The following is a 13,353-nucleotide window of genomic DNA, read 5'->3' as shown; positions in this document are numbered from 1 at the left end:
TGAAAGAAAGACTGTCAACTAACTATATTTTTCAAATGGTGGCCTCTGGCAGTATCTGGCACAGTATCCCAGACATAAGAAAGAGATTCACCTTCATGCTGATGTAAAATGAGAATGGGTGCAGAAGCACTTTGAAAAGTGTTATCACTACTCCACAAAATACTTGGGCGATGTCATTAATATAGCTGCTATTGCTACTGATGTTGTTTGTTATTGGTTAGGTAGAATACATATGGATAAATACTGATATCACTTCATTTGTAAGAATAACTTAGAGGAGCACTAATTGATAGAAGCATCTCCTGCTTTTTACTCAGAGTGCATCAGTCTATCACCATCCTAAGTCGGCTAAGTGGCAAAGAAGGTAAAGCCCCAGACCTGGAATCAGGAAGACCTGAGATCAAATGCTGTCTCAGATACTTACTGGTTGTGGGACCTGGGCAAGTCATTTAATCTTTGACTGCTTCAATTTCCCATTCTATAAAATAGGGATAATAATAGCACCTATTTCTAAATTGTGAGAGCAAAATGAAATTAACTTTACAAAGTGCTTTGTAAATACTCTCTTCCTCTCTGTCTACACATATAGACACACACACACACACACACATATATAAAATGTTTGTATGTATACATATATAGTTTTACATATTCATTTTAATACTGGTATATATATAGATATGTGTATATACATTGTAAATGTAAATACATTCTTTTAAAATGCACATGACAATTTTGTGGCCTGGGTTTTTTCATAAAAAGAGAGTAGTATTGATTGTTTATTTGTGACTGGAATTCTCAGGAAGAACCTTGTTCATTTATCTGGATCTGACAAACACTGCTTCTCTTGTGTGTCTACATCCAAATGAAAGGTAGACAAAATGATTCTTCTCCCTGCTTATTGTAGGGATCCTCTGGGAAAAGGTAGAATGAAAATATGCCAAGATTATAATAGTTCCCATCCACATTCATGAGACACTTAACAATGAATCCTGCCTACTGTCCAAAGGGAATAAACCCTGGGATGTTTTGAAATTGTTCAACTATCTCATGTGAATGCCAATGTGTAAATATGCACTTACCTCAAGAGGCCATAGTCCCTGCTGAATAGTTATTAATTCTAACAGTATCTGGTATTTATATTCCTGTTATTTCCTTGAGATCACCAAGCACTTTACAAATAAGGAATTATAAACATTGAATAATGCCTTTGATTTCTAAGGCCCCCATCTCAAAAGACCTAAGTATGTGTCACTATTATTATTCTAAGTGGAAAAAATATACAATCCCAGAACAAAATAATCCTCACATCATATAAACTTCACTGAAGATTCTCATTTCCATTTTCCAGATAAGGGAGTTGAAAATGTGAAGACATTTCTATGTAGCTATGTTTAAAAACTACAAAAAGATAAAATTAAACTTCTTTGAGGAAGACAATTAGGAAGTCATTTTAACTGTGCCATGTTCAAAATTGTTGTTACTAAGAAAAGAAACAGTAATAATAAGTTACTGTATCTTTTAAAAGTTTTAAATTTATTAGTGACATTTTTTCTTTTGAAAGTGAGTTCCAAATATTATTACTACCTCCAGCTACCTCCCTCACCCACTAAGTTAAGCAATATGTTATCAATTATATAGGTGAAAACATGCAAAACATATTTCTATATTAGCCATGTTGTAAAAAAAAAAAGCAAAAAAAAGTGAGAAAATTACATTTCAATTTGCACTCAGAATTCATTAGTTCCCTCTCTAGAGGTGGGTAGCAGTTTTTCATCATGAGTTCTTTGGAATTATCCTGGATCATTGTATTGATCAGAGTAGCCAAGTCTTTCACAGCTGATCATCATTACGACATTACTGTTATTGTGCACAATGATATTCCAGTTCTCAATTCACTTTGCATTACTTCATATAGGTCTTACAATGTCCATTTTTTTCCCTGAAACTGCCTCTCCCCTTGTCATTTCTTATAGTGCAATAGTTTTCTATCACAATAACATTCAACAATTTATTCAACCACTCCCCAATCAATGAGCATCCGTTGATTTGCAAATCTTTCCCAATATAAAAAAACACATTTTTAGGGCCTCATATGTGTAAGTTCCTGTATTATAAACTGATGGAAATACAAAGACAAATTAGCAAAGTAACTGCCTTCAAAGAATTTATAATATAAGAGTTCATTTTTACTAATACTGAGGGGAAAATATCTGCAAATCTCAGTTCTAATGTATTATAGTACATATCCTTCTTTCTGACCTTTTGCTCAAAAAAAATTTTTTTAAAAACCCCTATTCAAATAAATCAGCACATGAATTTATTAAATGTCTATTGTTAGCATGTATGTGTAGTCACTGGGGATATATCTCTCATTATATCTATTATCTATAAATCTACCCACCCTTTCATCATTTATCTTTCCACCTATTTACCTATCCATTTACCTATCTATATAGCAATATCAATAGATATAAATATTTGTATATTTAGATTCCTGTATTTTTAGATATACCTATAGAGAGATATAGGTAATAGAGAAGTTATATAAACATATAGGCAAGCGTAAGAGTGGTCCAAACCTGTGTCTCAATACTTTGATATAGTGTGCTCTTGAGGAAACTCCTTTTACGGATATGGTCAATTGCTCTGAAATTTGTAGACATTCATTTCTAGTCATATTATGTCTAGGAGCTCTGAGAGGTTAAGCAATTTTCCAAGGGTAACACACTTAGTGTATGTCAGAGGTACAACTTGAACCTACTTTTCTTGAAAACAAGATCCATTCTTCACCCACAATAGAATTCTGCCTCTCTGGGCACTGGTTATATAAAATAAAAGCTAAAATTAAAGAGCTTAAATTATATCCAAGAAATAGCACAATGTTTACATATGTGTATATATTATACAGGTATGTATATACCAACATATAATATATAAGATAATTACAAGAAAAATCTAATTATAGGACTGAGTAGACCTAGCTGCTGGGTAAATTGGGAAAAGCTTTATGTACAGGTTGGCATTTGTTGTTTGTCCTTCCTTCTCGAAGAGAACCATGACACCAGGGAGGTGATGCCTCCTTCCTCTTCCTCTGTCCACATAGGGTATAACATCCTTATCTGTGGGTGTTCTGCCCAAAGAACGTAAATTGTGATCACTGAAACCTCCCAAGATATCTTGGAGTTTACATGCTAGATTTATTTTTTAAGGACCATGCCTTAAAACTAAATTACTCTGGCTCTCATTGATTGGCCAACAATAGGTCCCAGGCTAAGCCCCACTTGGTCATTGTTTGGACCCTGATTGGCTCAGAGTGAATATAAATAGCAATCTTTTCTGTTTTGGCCAGAAAGCCTGAGGGTCTTTCTTTCCCTCACAGATTGATTTTTTTTTTTGACTACGTAAAAGAGGCCATTCTCTGCCTCGTTTCTTTTTTTTTCTTTTTCTTTTATTTATTTTTAGTTTTCAACATTCACTTCCTGAAGATTCTGTGTTCCAATTTTTCTCCCCATTTCATCCCTCTCCCCACCCCAAGATGGCATGCATTCTCTATACCCCTTCCTCTAATCTGCCCTCCCTTCTATCTTTCCCCACCTTCTCTTATCCTCTACCCCTTCTGTTTTCCTGTAGGGCGGGATATATGTCAATACTCCATTTCTGGCATTTCTTAATTTCCAGTTGCATGTGGAAAAAAAAATTTTTAAACAAGTGTTTTTAAAACTTTGGCTTACAAATTTTCTCTCTTCTTCTCTCTCCACCCACCTGCATTGACAAGGCAAGAAACTCGATACAGGTTATATATGTGTAGTCATGCAAAACACCTCCATAGTAGTCATGTTGTGAAAAACTAAGTATATTTCCCTTCATCCTATCCCACCCCCCATTTATTCTATTCTCTTTCAACCCTGTCCCTCCTCAGAAGGGTTTGGTTCTGATTATCCCCTCCCCCAATCTATCCTCCCCTTTACCATACCCCTGCTCCTTTGCCCTGTCCCCCTTCTTTTCCTATAGGGTAAGATAGATTTTCATACCCAACTGTGTATGATATTTGCTCCTTAAGCCAAATCCAATGAGAATAAGATTCACTCATTCCCTCTCACCTTCCCCCATTTCCCCTCCACTGTAAAAACTTTTTGTTTTCTGTTTCATGTGAGATAATTTACCCATTCTACCTCTGCCTTTCTTCTTCTCCCAGTATAATCCTCTCTCACCCCTTAATTTTATTTTCTAGTTATCACCCCTTCATCCTCAACTCACCCTATGCCATCTATCTATCTATCTATCTATCTATCTATCTATCTATCTATCTATACATACATACATCTATATTTTTTTCCTTCCCACTACCCTAATACTGACAAAGGACTCACGAGTTACAAATACCATCTTTCCATGCAGGAATATAAACAGTTCAACCTTAATAAGTCTCTTATGATTTCTCTTTCCTATTTATCTCTTCATGTTTCACTTGAGTCTTGTATTTGAAAGTCACATTTTCTATTCAGCTCTGCTCTTTTCATCAAGAATGCTTGAAAGTTCCCTATTTCATTGAATGACCATTTTTTCCCCTGAAGGATTATAGTCAGTTTTTCTGGGTAGGTGATTCTTGGTTGTAATCCTATCTCCTTTGCCCTCTGGAATATTATATTCCATGCCCTCCAGTCCCTTAATGTAGAAACTGCTAAATCTTGTGTTATCCTGATTTTGTTTCCACAGTACTTGAACTGTTTTTTTCCTGGCTGCTTGCAATATTTTCTCCTTGACCTGGGAACTGTGGAATTTGGCTACAATATTCCTAGGATTTTTCCTTTGGGGATCTTTTCTAGGAGGTGATCAGTCACTTTTTTCAATTTCTATTTTGCCCTCTGCTTCTAAAATATCAGGGCAGTTTTCCTTGATAATTTCTTGAAAGATGATGTCTAGGCTCTTTTTTTGATCATGGCTTTCAGGTAGTCCAATAATTTTTAAATTCTCTCTCCTGGATCTATTTTCCAGGTTAGTTGTTTTTTCAATGAGATATTTCACATTCTCTTGTATTTTTTCATTCTTTTGGATTTGTTTTACTCATAAAGTCACTAGTTTACAATTCTTCCATTCTAATTTTTAAGGAAATATTTTCTTCGGTAAGCTGTTGGACTTCCTTTTCCATTTGGCCAATTTTGCATTTTAGGGTCTTCTTCTCTTCAGTGGCTTTTTGGACCTCTTTTGCCATTTGGGTTAGGCTATTTTTAAGGCATTATTTTCTTCAGTATTTTTTTGGGCCTCCTTTAGCAACCTGTTGACGTGTTTTTCATGATTTTCTTGCATCACTCTCAGTTTTTCCTCTATTTCTCTTACTTGCTTCTCAAAATCCTTTTTGAGCTCTTCCATGGCCTGGGACCAATTCATATTTTTCTTGGAGGCTTTTGATGTAGGAGCTTTAGCTTTGTTGTCTTCTGGTTGTATGTTTTGATCTTCTTTGTCACCAAAGTAAGATAATATAGTCTGACTCTTCTTGAGCTTCTTGCTCATGATCCCAGCCTATTACTTGAGTTATAAACTCTTTGTTAAGGTAGGGTTCTGTTTCTAGTGTGGAGAATGTACTGTCTCAAGGCTCAGGGTTTTTGTGCAGCTGTTTTCAGAGATACTTCTAGGGACCTATAAACTTTCAATTCTTCTAAGGTGCTATGATCAAAGAAGAGGTGTTTACTCCTTTCCTGGCCTGTTCTCTGGTCTGTGAGAGACCACAAGAACTCTTTTTTGTCTTGGAACTGTGAGGAGGATTTTCTCTGCATAGCTACTACAAACTCCACTGTGCCAGCGCTCCTCTTCTCCCCAAGACTGCCACCCAGAACTGTGACCTAGATCCAAGAAGGGGAAAAGCAAGAGAATCCTGCACCAGTAAAGAGATCTCTTCAATCTCCCTCTGAGCAGTCACTTGATTCCCCCCTCAGTCTGTGGGCTGGAAGCTCCGGAGGCAGCTGCCACCCTGGGGCCAGGCTCAGGGACTGGAACTGAGACCATCACGCTTCTCTCTTTCTCACTGCAGACACAGACTTTTCTCACTGACCTTCTAAGTTGTCTTTGATGTTTGTGGGTTGAGAAGTCTGGAAACAGCCACAGCTGCCCTCGATTCAGCCCTCTGAGGCCTGCTTCAGGTTTGCTGAGGGCTAAGCAGCCAGGCCTAACTGTGCTCTTCTCCCAGCCTAGAGTGGTATACCTTTCTAATCAACCATCCAGGTAGTCTCGGGCTGAAAATTTGTTTCCCTCTGTCTTTTTGTGGGTTCTGCTGCTTTAGAATTTGTTTAGAGCCTTTTTTATAGATATTTGGGGGAGAGCTCAAGCAAGTCACTGCTTTTACTCTGCCATCTTGGCTCCGCCCCCTCTACCTCATTTCTTAACTAGCCTTAGTCACTGAACCTGCATTGCTTCAATCAAACTCAGACCTGTTAAAGATCTTAGCTTAAAAAGGCCAAGGTCTCCCACTGTATCCAAGGTCATCTCCACTCTTCCAGTCAGAAGCTGAGCAGAGCTTTGAAGGAAAATAGGAATTTTAAGAACCATAAGTGAAAAAGGAATACATGCTAGGCATGGGGAAGAATTTGTGCAAAGATGGTTAAATGGGATGTTATATGCAAGTAACAAGCAAATCAACTAGAATGGAATGTAGGGAATGAATCATATCAAATTAATCTGAAAAGTAGACTAGAGACAGATTGTGAAGGTCCATTCTTGTAAAAATCATCTCAGCTATCCTAATAACTTGTGTAGTACCTCAGTATGCCATACCCATAATCCCTCTAACCAAATGCTCACTCATAGACATACTAACCTAAAAATGGAATGATAAAAGACATGATTATACTGCCATGCATCTGGGCAAATTTGTCAGTCAGGGTATTAAAACTAACATACCAGAAATAATTATATTCCAATACAAATAAAGCAGAGTGATAAGGTAGTATTATGAACACTTTAAATACATAGGATTTCAGAGACAGATCTATCTTCTTGGATCAACATTTCTTACAAGCACACTACGCTCAGTTTGCTCTATCCTTTCTAGATACCAAATGTCTAATTTATCTGTCTTTTGCTTCTGTATAATGTATGAATGTTTCTTACAAGTATCTCCAGTGATTTTACTTTCATCCCAATATTCTATTTCCTATAAAGGCAGGAAGGATTTTAAGGAGGGGTGGATTTTAAGATACTTTTCCCACAATATTTCTTCTAATGCTACTCAGTCTTCTAAATAGATTTCTTCTTTGTCTGTCCAAGAAATTATAGTTCCAATTCAATGGATTTGCTCCCCATCCTGGGAGAAGGGTAGAATATTCAAGGTCCACAAAACAAGGGGTAAAATTGAATCACAAGTGACATTGGGTTAGGTGTGGAAAATAATGTTCTTAATTATTCACAGTGCCATCAAAAGTGCCATAATTTCAACCTGTCAGGAGAAATGTATATCAAATTATCAAATTATATAGATCATAGATAACATATAGGTCATAAGTCTAGAGCTGGAAATTATGTCATGGGTCTAACCCAAACATTTGAAGTTGTGGAAACGATGTTCCTCTAAGATTACATGACTGTTCCAAGGCTTCACAGATAGATAGGTATAGATAGAATAATAGAACTGGGATTTGAACTCAGATCCTCTGACTCCAGATACAATTCTAAAATGATCTTTTACCTACTGACCTCCCTTAATGATTTTGCATGCTAGGAGGTACCCACAATTCATGAGTTTGTGCCTTTTTAAATTTTTGTTAATTATTTCTGAAAACAACTTACAAAATCATTGCTCATTGTCCATCTTTTATACTTTTATTTATGGGATTGCATGAAGCTGGAACTAACTAATTATGTAACTATATCTATAAATTTATGTGTGTATATGTACGTACATACACACACATACATACGTAAGTGTGTATATTCCATGCACTTGCAAAAACCTTGAAAGTATTATTGAGAAGACATTAACAAAAAAAATAATAAAGGCACTAGAGTTTGGAAAAACAATCATAAAGGAGATATATTTCTTTTTAATTTTAATATATTAAGGAATCATTGTCTCTTTGGGCATTCTTCTGAAATCCCTAAGATTAAAAAAAAAAAGGAGATTATCAAACTCCAGTGTTGTAAAATGAAGTCATCTTTTCCCAGCTCCCCATGCCCTAACTTGCTTACTTCTGTTGCCAGCATCTCTACTCAGAATTCATTGTCATAACTGACCCTGCTGAGGATAGTCAAGGTAGGCATATGTAAACCTAATATGAATAACTGTAGAGCATGTTATCTCCCCAGGGCATTAAGAGCTATTGTGATGCAACTGATTAAGTATAGCCTTTGAATTTGAATTCCAATGCTTTGTATTTGGGTGACATTGTGGAATTTATTTCATCTCTCTGGCCCTCAGTTTTCTCATCTGTAAAGCCAGGAGATTTTGCTAGATGATTTTAATGGCTCCCTTTTGCTTTAAAACTACAGTCCTATTATCAAGGATGTCACTGGGAAGCCTACCAATAGTATTAGATTCTGATGATCAAACCTACTTTGTTGATTCATTTGGAGACAAAGAATCCCTCCACAAGGAATTAACAGGGAACTTTAGGGATTATAAAGAATTTGTCAGGAAACTGAATGCCTAATGGGCACCGATGTTATTTTCAAAGCTGTTACCAATTGAAGGTGATGCTTCATTAAAGAAATTATATACAAAATGAAATATGGAAAAAAAAAAGAAATTGGATATCTTGATAAGAACTTAATACATATAAATTTAAGATCCCTATTTAGGGATGGAATTACTCTCATAGGGGTCCGGCAAATTATTCAGGGTATCTCAAAAATTTTAGTTCAGTTTTATACCGTAGTAACTTTTAAAAACTAAAAACCTTCAAAGTGCTCTACAACTTTTGGACATCCTGTATTTGGTCAAAAATTTGTGAACCTGATCAAGAAAAATTTAAAATTACACTGGAGGTCATTTGTTGTTATTATCATTTTTTCAATCATGTCTAACTCTCCATGACCCCATTGGGGTTGTTCTTGGCAGAAATACTAAAGTGGTTTGCCAAAGTGGTTTGCCGCTTCTTTCTCCAGCTCATTTTACAGATGAGAAACTGAGACAAAATTAAGTGACTTGCCCAGGGTCACACAGCTAAGAAGTATCTGAGGCCAGATTTAAATTCATGAAGATGAGTATTCCTGACTCCAGACGCAGTACTCTATCCATTGTACTACCTAGCTGCCCAAAGAATGAATATGAAGAGTAAATATGGGTACATAAATGACAAGCTATTCCAGACTAAACTCAGTTACTCCTCAGATAAGATTCGTAGACTAGAAGATGAAGGAATGCCAGAGATATAGAATACCTGTTTTAGAAGAACAGTTTAGATATATATGAGGGATTCAGAATTGGTCAAATGAAAGGCCCCAAAGAATATTTAGAAATGGATCACTGCTGACCTAGAAAAATGTCTCTAGTTTACATACATTTTTTTTAGGCAATTGAGGTTAAGCGACTTACCCAGGGTCACACAGCTAATAAGTACCAAGTGCTTGGTCTGAGGCCAGATTTGAACTCAGGTCTTCCAGACTCCAGGGCCAGTGTTCTATCTACTGCGCCACCTAGCGCCACCTAGTATATGTACTTTGATAGGGCTCTTTATTCTGGGTAATGTTTAACATAATTATTAATAGTTTGTAGGCATCTAATTGCATGTTTATATACCATGTTTGTCAAATCTTGGGTGATTCAAATGTAAATGGCAAAGTTTAGGTGTTGGACGGCTGACATCTATGCAGCATTTTAAAGTGTATAATTTGTTTTGCATACATTATCTCATTTATTGTAATAATCCTGAGGTCAGCATTGTAGTTATTATTAAACACTGCCCCCTGCCATTTTATAGACACATTGCAAGATCAGAGAATGAAGCGACTGCCCTAAGATCACATGACTAGTAAGCATCAGAGGTAGGTTTCAAGTTCAGATCTTCATAAATCTAAATCTATCACTCTTTTTGTTTTATCATGTTGCCTTTCAAGATGGCTGAATCAGAATTCAAAAATATCTTAACAAAGTAGAGGTTTGCCAAATCTATTCAGGTGATAATTAAAAGTGATAAATGTAAAGTTCTACACTTTGGTTCAAAAAATCAGTGGCACAAATGGAGGATATAGGAGATATAAGACAATAGTTCAGGTAAGAAAAGGTGGGGGGTCAGAGAGACTAGGTAATTTTAGGTTAATGCATCAATAGAACATAATGTAGGTAGGTAGGTTAGAAGCACTGTGTTCTATCCTGTTTGAACTACATCTGTAATATTTTGTTTACTTCTGGCCACTACATTGTACTGAAGCCATGGGAAAGTTAGAACATATCTAGAGGACGGAAGATGATCTTAATGGTGCAGTTACCATGACATACAAGGACTGGTTAAAGAGCTAGAGATGTTTAGTCTGAGTAATAGAAGGCAAAGGGAGGACATAGTTTTTGGAGAAGAAAAGGACCTTAACGATTACCAGGTCTAATCCTCTTATTTTACAGGTGGGGAAATTAAAGCTCACATTCATGTAGAGACAAAATTTGAAATGAGCTCTTCTAACTGAAAATTCAGTGTTCCTTTAATAACACCATATTTTTTTAAAAGTCAACTTTATTGTCTATTTTGTTCTTACCTTTCCCAAATTGTCCCAGAACCTTCTCCTTTTCTTCCCTGAGAGTCTTCTCATATGACATATGCCATTTTAAGATAAATATTAAAGAGGAAGAAGAGAAAAAATCAGCAAAAACAATGTGTTAAAAAAACAGAAAATATAAGCAATGTCCTATACTATACATGAGGACCTGCTTCTTCTTCAAATAAGTTGGGGAAGATATGTCTTCTCAACTATCTTCTTCAGGGCCGTGCTTGTCCTTTGTCATTTTTCAGTGTTCACTTTTAATTGTGTTGTGGTTGTTCTTTCCATTTAAACTATTGAATTCATTGTATATCTTATTTTACTGGCTCCATTTATTTCCCTCTGCGTCAATTCATTTAAGTCTTTCCATGCTTTTCTACTGTACCGTATTGCCACGAAAGCTATCTTTAAGTTTTTTTTAAGACTTCTCACAAAGAATAATTTCACATTTCTACAGCATTTACAAATTATCTTCTTCCCCCCAAACCTTCTAAACTGCATCCTGCTTTATCATTCTTCATTTTTAGAGATGAAGAAACTAAACTTCAGAGGTATTAACTGACTTGCTTAAATGTCAGGTCCAAGATTTGAGTTCAGATTGCTTTAATCTACACATTTAGTGCTCTTTTAACTAAAACATATCACTTCTCTGTAGAAAACAATTTCATTTTGTTTTACTTGGGCCTGAGTAGTTTAAGAACAATAGTTAACATAACACATGGAATATTTTGATTCTATGAAGGAAAAAAAATATCTTAAGGATGAGTAAAGAGTGATTTGGGAGACTTCAGAAAGTTGTTAATATCCCATTATTCAAGTATCTTTTGGATAGCATTGGATGCTTGTTTAGTGACTGACTAATTGATTATTAAGGATGTTGTTTATCAGATTTATTTTAAACTAGGGGCTGATATAGACTTCTGAGGTCCATAACAACCCAAGATCCCATAATTCTGTAAATCTAAGGAATGTTTTACCATTTCCTAGCTATGTTAGCTTGGGTAACTCATAACTCCTCAGGCCTCAGTGTACACAATGATGGGTATAAAAGGCCAGGACAGACCAGACCAGTACGGTCAGTTTCCATATTGTAATGAAATGAAACATTGATAAGTCATCCAATCATTAACAAAAGGCACTTTATTTAGTCATACCCGAAAGGATACTCAATATCTTGGCTTGGGTAGATGTGACATCCCTCATTTCCATAGAGAAACAGTGACGATCAGCAGAGCAGTGTGTGGGGATTTATGTGGCCTTGGGACATCCATCAAATCTGATGGGCCCCAACTCCACAGGGGCTATCCTCTTTTATGTATTTAGGTGACCAGGTAATAAGGAGGTAATCCTAACCGATATTGGTGGCAGGTTGGGGGATGAGACCCTAGTAGATATTGATCCTCTCACAAGGGACTTGGTAAAAATTATCTAAATTCCCTTTAAATCTCAACATTGCATAAATTATGACTATCTTTTAAACATGGACAGATAAATGTATGTGCATTTCTAATAAAATACTGAATGGTATATTGTTCAGATTCCACAAGATATAAGCATTAAGAGTAGGTAGAAGTTCAGTACAACCTAAATGAGGTATCTAAACCTAATGGTCAGTCAGCATAGCAGATATTCAGTAAATTAAATATTTTCTTGAGTTGTATAATTGCAATTCACGAACGTAGCTCAGCCCTAGTAAAGAGATAGACATTGACCATTTTCTGAGCAAATGAGTAGTAATTGGGGTTCTTTGTTAAATGCTATTCACTTTTTGTGTATGTGTAAAGATTTCTTTAAAAAATGTATTTATTGGGGCAGCTAGGTGGTGCAGTGCATAGAGCACTGGCCCTAAAGTCAGGAGTAGCTGAGTTCCAATTGGGACTCAGACCAAACACTTGACACTTACTAACTGTGTGACCATGGGCAAGTCACTTAACCCTCCACCCCCCCAAAAAATATATTTATTAGCATAGATTTCACAACTACTGTCAACAAATTTTTTAATACCCAAAGAATAAAAAAGTATCTTATATGAAACCATGAAATTTGGTTAAACGAAAAATTTTAAGTGTTCATTAAATTTAACAGTGTAGTAACAAAATTGCCTTGTTTGTTTGTATCCTCCTCTGAAGTTATTTTTATTGTTGTTTTTGTTGTTGTTTGTTTGTTTTCTACTGTATTCAGTATGTTTTTGAATACACAGATTGCTCTATTTAATACTCATCCAAGCCCTATAAGGTTAATAAGCTAGGAAAAATTGTGACCATTTTGCTTGTGGAGAACCAAAGACAAACAAGATGATTTGAGAACACTTGTATATCTGGTTAGTGGAAGAACTAGAATTAGAACAGAGGTCTCCTGACTCCTGGTCCAATGGTTCTGTGATGATTATTGCCCTACAATTGTTAATCATATACCAGTCAACCAGCAAATCACATTTTCTGAACAAATACATCTTTGAACCTACTGATCTTTTTATTATCATTATCAATTAGGCATTGGAGCTTAATTTCAATAGGAAAAACAAGCAAACACAAAACTTATTCACTTCCAAAACACTTGAGTTTTACAATGCCCTGATCAAAAGCATCAACATTCAAAAGCAATTGGATCATAAAAAAGTATACATAAAATTTTCAGAGCTAACTCATCCTGAATACAAACTAATTACTA

At 35.8% G+C, this 13,353-nt stretch overlaps 1 protein-coding gene across 3 annotated transcripts in view; it reads left to right on the top strand.

The window, feature by feature from the left end:
- CNTNAP5 (contactin associated protein family member 5) overlaps positions 1–13,353 on the top strand; it is a 915,392-nt gene that overhangs the window by 792,468 nt on the left and 109,571 nt on the right. The window lies entirely within an intron of this gene.

This window comes from Phascolarctos cinereus, unplaced genomic scaffold (assembly GCF_003287225.1).
Source record: "Phascolarctos cinereus isolate Bilbo 61053 unplaced genomic scaffold, phaCin_HiC Scaffold_726;HRSCAF=1367, whole genome shotgun sequence".
In the NCBI taxonomy this organism is placed as follows: Eukaryota; Metazoa; Chordata; class Mammalia; order Diprotodontia; family Phascolarctidae; genus Phascolarctos; species Phascolarctos cinereus.
This window is presented reverse-complemented; position numbering and strand designations above follow the sequence as displayed.